The sequence below is a fragment of the Lepisosteus oculatus genome, chromosome 3 (genome assembly GCF_040954835.1).
Source record: "Lepisosteus oculatus isolate fLepOcu1 chromosome 3, fLepOcu1.hap2, whole genome shotgun sequence".
NCBI classification, from domain to species: domain Eukaryota; kingdom Metazoa; phylum Chordata; class Actinopteri; order Semionotiformes; family Lepisosteidae; genus Lepisosteus; species Lepisosteus oculatus.
In genome coordinates this window covers 42,245,495-42,258,679 of record NC_090698.1, presented here as the reverse complement: position 1 = coordinate 42,258,679, position 13,185 = coordinate 42,245,495, and the positions used below count along the sequence as shown (strand labels likewise).

Genomic DNA, 13,185 nt, shown 5'->3' with positions numbered 1-13,185 from the left:
TAGTAATTCTAAGCATAATTCTTTGTCATTGGCCTCTGATCGTTGAACATCAAATTTCAAAGGCGGCTCCAAATGAAAAAAGTTTAAATGGTCTTCCAAAATGTTCTATTACTAATCTTTAACAAGTTCAATTGAGAGCAAATTATCATTTACAATCATGGAGCTTCCATGCGGAGTGCATTCTGCGTTGTGCCCATAGCTTACAAAGATAGACTCCCCTGTAACCCCGTGTTGGGTAAAACATCTGAAAAATGAATGGATGGGTGTCTCATTTATTTTAGAATCCCACTGAATTAACTTCTTCCGTCAGAATGTGCAACTGTCTATGCTTGTTGGTTAAGGGCGAAAAGGACAACACAGAAGAAACTTCATGCTTAAACGAATTGATTAGCGCAACGAGATAGCACTCAAACAGGATAAAGCATGCCACGTTACTCGCTGAAGAATGTAAGCAAGTTTAAAAACAGCAAAAACGCTGAACTTATTTGATGCCTAAAGAAGGTATTACCGACATCTAAAGACATCTAAATAGGGGTATGCAAACCATAAAACTTGAAGAGATGGAAACAATTAGACAGGTAGGTACAATACAGCCCTATAATTATATGAGAACATCACAATGTTTTTATATAGTAACTCCTTATTTGAAGTACGTTTTTCTGGGAATTAAATTTTAATACATAGATTTGCAAGGACATCTTTACACTTCTTATATAAACCCTTTTTTATAATTAGTATAATTAGAAATCTTTGGAGCAATTGACAATATTCTACAGAAAAAGGTTTCAAGTGTCATTAAACATTATAAACAAGTGATATACAGACTGGATGCACAAAATGTAATACCTGACAGTATTAATTCACCATTTAATAAAGGAAGAGCTGAAATTACATTACATCAGTGAATATCAGCCTATGTCTAATTGTAAAGTGGGAAAGCAGCAAAATGTCTGTGATGATTTCTATACAGCTCAGTCTATTTCAACATAATTAAATTATACTGAAAGTTGTCACAAATTCAAAAAGTGAATGGATTATATCCAGAAGCATGAAAGCATATTTAATGCTCATTCATTCCAAGTCACTGAAGACAAACATCAAAATCAGATTACAAAAGCTATTTGTGCTGTGTGTGTTTTAAGACTGTTTGCTCTACATTTTCAGTATAAAGAGATGAACAGGAGAACACACCAGTCAGGGTACGAGGATTATAATGCAGTGGACTCAGCAAATATTGTTCAACCATTCCTTCAGTTCACTACAGAAGTACAGGGTAAAGGCACACATTTTCATCTTCTTTAGGTCAACACGCTACGTAGGCAGCCCAAACATGCCACTCAATTGACTATGAGGCCCATGAGACTGCACAACAATATCAAAACGTCTGAAAAACACACTGCTGTTAAAGGAAGCAGTAAAAGAAAGCATCCCTGATGACAACAAAAGCCTGAGAGGAACCTGAACTTCCTGAGTGGTTCAACCAGTAAAGACGCTCATCTGAATACAGGTTGTGGTCTCTGATCATGGGTTTGAAATTGGATTGTTACTAAGCATCTGTGACAAGGACTTTCCAAGCAGCAGCACTGAAAGTAGGGTGGCATTAGTTGGCCAGGTCACTCTTAGTCAACACTGTAGCCCCAGGGATCCAACAGGCATGCATTACTGTTGGTGAAAGCTACATCAGTGCTGAACCATTGGTACAGGATTGTGTTGCTTGTGACAAATGTGAGAAAAAGAATGGACCACAGTCATTTTGGAGAGTCTGCCTACACTGATTCATTCCCCCTGTGTGCAGTCACAGGGTTTATACCTTCAAGCCAAGACATGAAAACCCAACAACTTTTTCAAATTGGATGGGTATAACACTAAATGGCGACTCTAAACAAAAAAGCAGAACAAAGGATTTATAAGTGAATAAATCAACTTAAATTCCTCACTGCAATAATAACACACTACAAAGCCTGCACCAATTTCCTATATACTATAAACCTTATTCAGAAGGGTGATGATGTGCTGGTTAAGGTTTACTATTTCACAACTGTGACCGTCGTGGTTCCGCGCGGGCTCGTGCCCTCGCCGCTCTACCCTGCCAGTTCATCCCTCACTACCTGGGTGTGAACCCGGGTCTCCGGCGTTACACAACGGAGAACCGGCCGGCTGAGCTAAAGGAGACCTCCCTCAGCCCAGGCAGCTGAGGTCCCTGTTATACGCAGGGAGGGCGGTGATGTCACTGTGCTGCAACCAGCTCTGCTACACAATGTTTAGCATGAAGGAGACAACAAAAACAGAACAGTAGGGCATTCCATATAACCCTCATATTTATTTGTCCACTATATTTTGAAAATCTAGCTGACACAATAAAAGGTATTCCTTTGAAACAAAAAGTCAATAAAAATAATGAAACCTGTCAGCATTCTTTTAGCAAATTATCACAACTGAACCAACGAGCTTCTCCAAGCTGAATTTAGTTTCCATGATACCAAGAAAGCCATGCCCTAAACAACGAGCCTCTCACACCATGCCTTTCACTGGAAAACAAAGGGGGCGGCTCTTGAAGTGGCTTTTGACTGCTATTTGATTGAACCTCGTTTTCAACAGCAGGCTCTCCTCAGGGGGCCAGTTAACTGAACCCTCCAGATCAAAGCCATTAAGAAGTAAATAGTACGCCATTACAGCTTCAAAGTTTAAATGTAGACATCAGTTCTTTTTAAGAAAGTGAATTTTTATCACTCATGCATACTTACATGCAATGCATTTTCACACATTATATGCTACAATGTGACAGAATTACTTAAAATTCCAATTCAAACCTGTAATTTAGAACAGTCACAGTCAGTAAGACAAAACCAAACAAAAAAACAATCATACAGATAACATGCAATATGCATGTCTTATCTGTTGTGGCCAAAAAACCTGTAATCACATTCACAGCCTTCTCTGTATTATCATTTCATTTACATACAGCTGTGAAACGGGGAGACTTCAGAAACTATACAGCGACTTCAAGCCACATCCCTTCCAAGTATAAATATTGGATGAACAATGACAAATGTTGATGATGAATTGCTGAGATAGTAGTAACATCTTGAGAAAATCACAGAGGAAACGGTCGTTTACGGCCATTTTCAATTTATGTCCAGTATCCAGCAGCACAGCCTATCCTGCTCACATCCAACACAGTCTGTGTTTAGCTCCAGGGCTGACATACTGTACCTCCACACACTGCTAAGACTTTTAAGGAACAAAATCCCAGGTAAATAATTTTACAGAAGTCTTGTGCATTTTGACACATAAGGCCATGGTTCACTTTATTATTTTCTCCTACCTTTCTTAGGAGAACAGGTCAGTTACAGAGGCAAAATAATTCATTAAAAAGAAGAAAAAAAATATAAGGGGGGGGGGGGTCTTCTAGAATGACAGATAACGAAAAGACCACTTGGACAGTCTTTTCAAGTAATAAAAGTATTGCATAATCAGAATAAAACTTTAAATACCTGTCATATCATGTATATTTAGTCTTTAAGGATTATAACCATTATAAACAGGAAAACCTTCATGTTCAAGCCATATTTCAGCTAGGTAGGATTTTTTCCTTTTCCAAGAAATCCCTAGCTCTAGCTGTTTTTCCATCAGCTGTGCTGAACTGTCAGCCGAAGTCTCAATCGGAGATTTATCTTTCTCCCATCAGGAGCCTGATGAGATCTGAACCAGCATGTGGCTAAAGTACACAAGGATGGGGGGCAGACATAGCGCTTACTGGAGCGTGCCCTAATCTTATCGGCACACATGGTTGCGCCTAAGCAAAAGAAGGGGGAAAGAGGAAATTTATCTGAGATCTTTTTGAACACTGACCATCTCCATCTGTCGCTGAGCAGCTGGGGAACAAAGGTGGCACTGGAGTGGGCGCAACACTTTCAAACAAGTAGGGCTAGCCCTGCATTCTCTCAGCTCGACACCAAGCTGGCAGCCTCTCGGTAACCCACGCACATGGACATGAGCTTCAGCTGGGAAGATGTAGCTTTGAAAACGAGCAAGGTGGGAGAGCACCCTTACGGACTGACCCTGCCATGCAATTTTGGCATTGCCCTCTCTGTGCGGAGCTCTTTTTCCTTTATTCGTTATGTTAAGAAGAATGTAGTAGTTAAGTAGTTAAGGCAGGATGGGTGGATTCTGGCTCTTTTCTGCTTGTGAACCAAGTTAAAAGCTTTTAAAAAGGACAGGCACTAGAAAACTGTCTATATATGGGTTGAGGATTGATATAGATTGCCAGGCTTAAGACAAAGACACGTCCTCTTCAAAGATTAGAGAAGAACACAAACTCATCTGAAACAAAGTCACCAAAACTATCAACTTACTGTTGCTGTGTTAGACTGCATTTATGATGCATTTGTCCGAATAGATTTGCAGTAAACAGTGTATATCTTTGCAGGTGGCATGGTGGCACAGTGGTTAGCATTGCTGCCTCACTGCACTTAGGCCCTGGGTTAGATTCCTGTAGAGCAATCTTTGTGGAGTTTGTATGTTGGCTTGTGTTTCCACCAGGTTTTGCATTTTCCCCCCACAATACAAAGACATACTAGAAGGTTAATTGTCTTCTGGAATGTGAGTGTGTGTTTGTCTGTGTGTGCCCTGTGATGGACTGACCTCCTGCCCAGAGTGTATCTTGCCTCATAACTGTTGCTTGCTGGGATAAGCTCAGTATCCACCAGATAAAGCAGTTAGAAAATAGACGTGTATACTGTATATATATACCTCAATGCAGACTAAGTACATTTGGAGAGTTTATTATGAGGAAGAGATCTTTATTACAGACCAAGTGGAAGAACTGGTAATAAGAAAATTCTGGCTTAAACACTACAGTATTTCTACCTGAAAATGCATGGCAGGAGTACTTTCAACATTGCCTTTTTGGGGTTTTAGGCCCTGTATTTATACTTCTGTGCCAGAGCCAAGGACACTCAAAGAAAAATGAAGGTCTTTCAAGAAAACTGCAAGGAATAAGCAGAAATGTTGCCCTGTTGGAATGTTAGAAGGTCTCCAGAAAGTTCCAGCAAACATCTGTAACAGTTCTTAAGAGATTTCTAACAGCTATAATAAAGAATGCTACCTTATAACAAAGACTAAAGGCCTACCTTAAATTTCCCTTTTTATTGTTACTGTGGTGCAGACAGAGTAGATAAATAAATTATTTAGTTTGATCTTTTAGCCACAACATATTTCCAGTTAATGTCTTAAGTATTTTTTATAACCCTAACAGTATGTTTGGACTCCCCAACCATTGTGTTTTCTATTAGCACTACCTACAGAAATGGAAGGAAATACATGCTTTGGAGTTTGCCCATCCATCCATTTTATAACTCCTTCATCCAGTATAGGGTTACAGGAGAGCCAGAACATATTCTGACTAGCAATGGGCACCAGGCAGGATACATCCTGGATGGGATGGCAGTCCATCACAGGACACACACAGATCCAAACATGTACACACTCACTCCAAGGCCGGTTTTCCCAGAATCCAGTTAATCTATCAGTATGTCTTTCGACAGTGGAAAGAAACCGGAGCACCCGGAGTAAATCCACAAGAACATGGGGAGAGCATGCAAACTCCACCCAGATAGCACCCCAGGTCTAGAACTGAACCCACGGCTCCAGCACCGCAAGACAGCAATGCTAACTACTGTGCCACACACTTTGAAATTAATTCAGACAATAATACCTTCCATGATAAATTAACAATTCATCCTTGATGTAGTGGCTGACAGAATTTACTAATTGAGTTTCATTTAATAATATCCTTCTACCATTTTGAAGGTGATCCGAGAAGGACATCATTACCATTGGGTGAAATACATTCTTATTGTTTTAAGCCTACATCAGTGCTATTCAACTGCCTCTCCCGACCCGCTATGCGATGTAGTCAACTACAGACTTCTTTCTCTTAATAGTTAAAGAGGCCATTTCCTGTTTGTACAGAAAACAGAAAATACAGGGATGCCACAGGTTACACAGGAGTTCACGTATAGTTATGCAGCAGAGGCAACAAATGTGTGACCCAACCAAGCATGCTGTGCTCTGTTTTAATTTGCTCTGCCCAAAAAGCACCACTCCACCCATGCAAGACAGACAATGCATCTGCAACAAACTGGCGGCTTTTTTAAACCCACCATTCTGTAAAACTACATTAAAAAGGCTTCCAATGTAATTACAATGAGTGCTGCCAAGTGAGAATGAATAGGCTTGAATTTTGCATTTTCCCTTTTGGCAATCCAAAGTTAACCAACTGAGGATTTTCCAAGCCTATAATGAGTGAGAGGCACATTTTATTTTAGTTTTTATGGACCAAGCACACAGCACAGTATCCTCCACACTAACAGTCATCTTTAAATGATTGTGGGTGCCTCTGTATGCCGCTTAAAATGCAACAGCTAGCGAATTTGCACCCCTGTAGTAATTTTACCCTTTCAACTTGCATTTGTAAAACAAACAGATGCTTAGACCCATGCATAGGTCTAATTCGATTTAAATGGAAAAAAAACTGTTCAGATTTTCTTATTTTCTGGAAAAGTTACAGTACATCAAGAAAAGTGAATATTCACTCTTCATCAAGTTTTCTGACTCTTTTTGATATCAGAATAAAGTACAGAGTGATTTTGTGGACTATCGTCAACATTTAAATTAAAGACAAATCACTTATTTTGCTGAAGGCACAATCTGAATATTCTTTAAAATGAAGTGATAAAACTGTGATTTCAACTACTACACATGCATTTACGAACAAGTATGCAAGGGTAATGATTGATAGTTACTTTTTTTAAACAGTTAAGAGAAAACTATGGATAATAATGGCTTTTAATGTGCAATATGATAAGAAAATGAACATTAAGTAAGGGCTATTTCATCGGATTCCTGATAAGATAAAACGATTACTGATAAAAGATCATTTTTCTTACAGTGTTACTGGCACAAGCACATCAGTTTAAGGAAACAACAAACATTAAATACGCTTTACTGAAAAGCTAAATAATGTAATTCTAATAATTAAATGTAAATGACCTTTGCATATTTTCCCTTTAATAACCTGTCTAACATATTAGCTATTGTATATTGCTGAAACACAAAGGACGTTATCATGGGTTTATTCCAGTTTGCAAACTTTGAGTCATGAACAATGAGCTCACAGCAGGAAATCCCATGTATTTGAATGGCACATTCCTGCATTGTCAGAATGAAAAAACATATATGCAAGCTAATTTACTAACCTATCCACTGTATTCATGAATGCTTGTTCACATTTTTCAAGGATACAGTATGTATCATTTCCAGGTGCTGCACCAAACATTAAATGAAATCATCCAAACATGCTATATCTTCACCTATATCTTAATAGATGTGGTAAAACAAAACAAAAATCTCTACTGGTGTATTGTAAAAAACAAATACTACACTGGCATTATTCAAGTATAGCTTTTACTATTTTAGATATACCTCTGAAAACACTGTACCCAAAGTTAAATATCAAAGTACATGGTCACTGAGTCATGCAAGAGACACAGAAGGAAAGCATTTACAATAACACACAATAATTTGCAAATGTTTCTTTGTGATAATTACATCAGTATTTTGTAATGGAAAATAGGGGTTCAAGCACAACGTTAATTGTAGATTCACATATATGGCAAACATCTGTATACACACAGCAGGATCAACATTTCAGGATAGCAGGTCCATGACCCGAGGTTAAAACCTCACCTGAGATTTTTATCAGGACTGCAAGCCCAGTGTGGAACAGAGCTCCCTGGCACTCTGACATCTAATCCAGAAATCATGTGAAATACTACCTTGATTTGTATGTATAATTAAAGATAAATATGGGTCAAATTTGAAGCACTAAAAAAACACTCTTGATTGCCAACAGATACCCTCAGGGCTTTACAAAGGTAATAAAAGACCGCTTTGTTCAGCAAACACATAGGCTGCACAATATAAAAGATGTAAAACCAGTCCTAAAGCTAGTAGAAACAATTAATATCATTACATGGGAATAGGGGGTATTCTTAGTCAAATTGTTTTATAGGAGTAGGCTTAGGGGTGTAAAGGAACAAAGATCAAAAACAGAACTTACTTATCTCTCTACCTGAACCTTAGCCTTTGTCACAAAGAGACTTTAGAAAGATGTTACTGCCTTGAATCCATCAGATCTGTTTTCAAGTACACAAGTTCCTTTAAAAAGAAGAAAACAAAGTCCAAGGATTTTCTCTTTAATCATCAGAATCATAGCTCAACATTCATCTGCATTTCAGGCACTGGTACTTCTTAAGTATATTGACATGTTACTTACTATAATGCCTGATTAATCTCACTTGGGTCCCTCAAGCCTTCTTCCATTTCTGTACACAATACTTCTGCATTTTATAATACCCGATTGTAAAACTAGAGAGAGGGATCTTTGAAGCTTTGATCTGATCAAAGGGATGGTATTTCCAAATGGATGATCTTCCTTTTGGCCCAGAAACAAAACAGACATTCTTCAGTTTTCTGCAAAAACGTTGAAACACTGAGTCTGTATTCATAACACAATGTTTAAATTTAAGGTATTAGAAACACTTCTGTTAAAAGGTTTAATACACACAACTCTCAACAATTCAACTACAAAAATCTAAAGCAAAAGGAATTAAAATCCTTTACAATGTTCCATGAAAATCAGATTCTTTCCATGTTTAAATAGAATTCCAGATCTTCAAAGAAGGATGCATATATTTTATTCATTCAAGCTATTTCATTGGCACAGTCCATTCCAATAACATATAATAATAAATCCCCTGCCATTTATCATTAAAGCTTTCAGGCTATGCTACTGTACATTATATATAGAGAGGCACGGCTCTGGCCTTTCTACATATATTCTAGAAGAACTGGAGCCAGAGTAAAGGAACAGTAAACAGATTTCAATCCCAGTTTGTAAGGATCCCATAGCAGCATCCTTATAGTATAGCTAGGTAAAAAGAGTCCAGGCTCTATCATCCAAGTGACACACACCCTGACATTCTAACTTCATTATATAATTCTCCTCATCCATACAGACAGCAACTGCTCAACCACTAACTGGACCACAGAGAGCTTCAACACTGCAACCTTCACCAAGAACAGAGAGACTGTAACAAGAATCATGTTAATCCCATGCCAGGAAACAGTACAAGCGACAATAATGATACTCCTGGAGAATCTCTGGATCAAGTGGATTGCATTCTACCTGACCTTAATGACTTAATTAAATCAATAATTGACTTTCATTGGTCTTAATTACAACTCTTCCAAGACTGTGTGATCCTTATAAAACCTGCCGGGCTGTTACTCCCAGGCCTGATCAGTGACTGTGCTATGGCCAACAACATCCCAAATAGTGAGATTGCTGCCAGTGGACACATCTGTAAAGAATGCCTGGGAAAGTAGATCTGTATCCATGGGTTTATACAAAGGAGCAAATTGAACCTAACCTGGATCATTAGATCAAAGCAGACAAGGCTATTGTAACTGAAAGAATGCAAGCTCTATCAGCACATTGGCTGACACAGATATATATTACTCAGCTGCTAAAGGGTTCATTCCCTTTGTGCAGCTCCCTTTCCCCCCAATCTCTTTAGAACTTTAAGACCAAAAGGAAATGATAAAGTCATCCTGGATCTCAGAAACCTAAGGATAAGTCATGTAAAAAAGAAACAAAATGTTATGGAACCCTTTGGTGGTCCTGCAAATTTGGTCATCATACTTTGCTCCACGTTCTCTGAAGTAATTGGCCTCTCATCAAAAGAAGTACAGTTTATCACATATATTCCAGTACAGAGTGAGTACTGGCTATAGCCTTTATTGATATGTTTTCATTGACTTAAGGTCTAGGAGAGGATTCTACTGGAAAGTAACTATCATGCATTACGGAAATCTTTTTCAAGGAGTATAGCAGATTATAGGGGTGTGTACAAGCATCAAGGCTTTGAATTCCAATTTTGAATTAAGAGAATCGAACACCAACAGAAGACCCTCATTAGTCTATTTTGATTTATTTGTCATGATGACCAAAACGTGGTTGAAGCTTCAAATGGTGCATTAACAGACTTATGTGGATTCTGTCATAATAATAACTGTAATATTAATATATTCCTTACAATTACATAACACTTTTCTGGAATCTCCACTCAAAACACTTTACAGGTAATGGGGATTCCCCCTCCACCACCAATGATGATGCTACGCATTATATGGGACCTTTGATATGTGAATTCAGTGCACTGGCAATACTCCTAAAAATACAGGCATCTATCATACAATATCATATTGATATCATATATCATATTAAATATTTTTTAGCACTTCATTATTAAGCAATTACAATGCAATGCTATGTCACAAAAGGCAGACCTTATATCTGACCCTCATTGTCCTTTCAACAGATGTGTGAACAGACAGATGTGACCTATTCTATAAGCATATAATATATCATATAAGCAGGATCCATACCACTTTGCCTATTAATACTGGTCCATTTTTTCAAGCCTAATTAATTAAAACCTACTAGAAATATATTTTTCAAACCATCGATTATTAACCACAACCTTACTGGAAGCTTCAACAGGCAAACTGCTCATTTAAACATCAACTCTCCCTACTTTCCACTGTTTCTTTGACTCGATTAATGCAAAGAACAGAGAAATGCATGTATAAAACAAAGTCGTATATGACACAGAAAAAAAACTCACATTAATGCTCAGATACGGTTAACACAGATACGTCTCATTAGAAACTATAAAACCTTCACAATATCGAATGTATTGTACAGTAATGGTCGAGGTCCTGTCCAAAGTCAGTAACTGCGCGGTGTGAATATTTACGCGGTTTAAATTGGACTTGAATAATGTCATTTTTAATAGATTAAATTTGAGCTAGACAGACATATATTTAAGGACAACATCGTGACGTTTCCAAACACATCATAACAGAATTGCACGAAAGTTAAATATGCATCATCGGTTACAATTCAGAAGGTTAGAAATTAAAGGGACAGCAAGTGCTAGCCCCTGCAAAGCCTGTCCTAATGCACAACAATGTATCTGATAGAGTATCACGTCGCAGGCAGAGGTTAGTATCTCCGACAACTGAACTCTTAACAAACGAGTAAAAGCAATGAGAGTTAGGTCAGTGCCGTTGCTGCTTTTTTATACTTACGATGTGTGGCTTTCAGCTGCGGCGAATCCCAGTAATGAATGAATGCATATGAGATTTCCACATCCACGACTTGCACGCACTTCACGATTAATTCCTCGAGTTCCTGACTACTGCTTGGTAATTTTGTGTACGACTGTACGTTATGTTGGTTTTTTTTTTCCTCACTACCCCTTCTCTCACCGTTTTCCCTCCCCCACGCTTTCTCAGTGACCACTGAATAAGAAAAGAGGCTTGCTAACTGCCTCACACACACATTGAATCTCCAGTGCCTGCCCACAGACTGACGTCGAGTCCTCAACTCGCAGTCACAACTCTTTCTCTCTCTCCTCTGTCCCTTCCCCCATTGCGCTCGTCTGTCAAAAACGGGAAGAGTGACCCCCAAAGGGAAGGCAAAGGACTGGTGGGGTAGGAGGGAGCAGGGTGTCCGAGGATCAGCTCACAAAAAATACCTTGAAACATCGAAACGTGGGTCGCTTTCAGTCTAGTGCAATTCTAATTTAACACGTTTGTACTGTTGTCTCACAGCTTTTGGATTCTGTATGTTTGGATTTTGTGAGCTTCAAAGGACAGTCTGGTCAGGGTAATTGGTGTCTCTAAATCGAGTGTCCCTGTCTGCTTGTGTGTCCTTTGATGAACTGTCGTTCCTTACAGGATGTAATCATGCCTTGCACCCTGTTCCTGCAACTGGGTTATGCTCCTGCTCGATGTCATAGGATGAATATGCTGGATTGACACATATGTGATAGAATAGTTAGAAATGCATTATGCATTTTTTGCGAAATGTAGCTAAAGATAACGAATTAGGATGCCTAACAAGGGTAAAAACAGTGCATTAGCAATATAGTAATATCATCAATTTCCCTACAGGATCAATAAAGTCTTATCTATCTAATATGAGTTGAGGATTCTAACTTTTTTTGGAGGCCCAAGTTCTACAGTATTGCATTGTCCACATCTTATTGTTGTTGTAACAGGGTTTTTTTGCCATGTCCTTTGTAAGCCAGAGTTTCAGAAAATCGACAGGTGGGATGAACAAAAGGCAATGAATTTGCATAATAAGATAAAATAGTCTATCACAGCACATGAACTCTGCCTTGTTTTACAAAGTGCATTTTGTCGCTACTAGCTTTGCATTCAAGATATTGCAAAGAGGGATCTGCTGTTTAAGGAAAGGAAAACCACTAATTAATGTTACTTCATGTTAGGGTACCATGTTTCTGTCACACTTTTAAAAAATGTAACGCCTGTCCAACTGTAGTAACTGCATTTGATAAGAATGCAGACAAGCTATTAAAGACATTTAACACTTGGCTGCTTCATGAGGAGCTTCACCTAATAAATGTGTTATACATCTTTCATATGGCACAAAGAGAGGAAGATTGGCTAGCTTTGATCATTGTAACGCTTTTCCATTTGACAGTACTTACACATGTTGAAGTCTGCATCACAATCTGATGAAATTGAAAATGCTTTTCTTTGTGCATGTTTACAAGCCCTATTTCCCACATGCACGCCACAAGTTTGTGATATCAGAGTGATCATAAGGTTAGAAAGGTTTATGATGTTTTCTAGAATTTCTGGCAAACTCTTTGGAAGTATCTCACTCCTTTACCTCTATTCTCTAAATCACACTATATAATATTATTGCGTGACTGTCTTAACTGGGAAGAAGGTACATCACTTCTAATAAAATTGTGTGACAGTGTACATCGGACATTGTATGTTTGTCAGAAACTGTTCAGCTGTAGTTACATTATGCTGTATAGTGTGAAAAGAACCATATTTGTTTTACTTTTTTAAATTAGAATAATGTTAGAGCACGGGAACATGTCAAAAAACACCAGCCTTGCAGACATTTTTTACTCAAGGATATATGGGTGACAAAACACACACTTTGAAAAAAGAGGCATGTCTCTGTGACTGCCTTTGTTCTGCCTCTGAAGCCACAACAGCTTGTTGATGTCACTT

At 38.3% G+C, this 13,185-nt stretch overlaps 1 protein-coding gene across 4 annotated transcripts in view; it reads right to left on the bottom strand.

Moving 5' to 3' along the window:
• Nucleotides 1–11,490, bottom strand: part of lhfpl2b (LHFPL tetraspan subfamily member 2b) — a 93,087-nt gene extending 81,597 nt beyond the window's left edge. For 3 of the 4 annotated variants that reach the window (XM_015365442.2, XM_015365462.2, XM_006626721.3), the window contains exon 1: nucleotides 11,218–11,490. The gene's annotated coding sequence lies outside the window, so the exon portion shown is untranslated. Of the gene's footprint in view, nucleotides 1–8,122; nucleotides 8,221–11,217 lie in introns of all 4 variants that reach the window. The other variant, XM_015365450.2, reaches the window with a different exon arrangement.
• Between the last annotated feature and the right edge of the window lie 1,695 nt (nucleotides 11,491–13,185).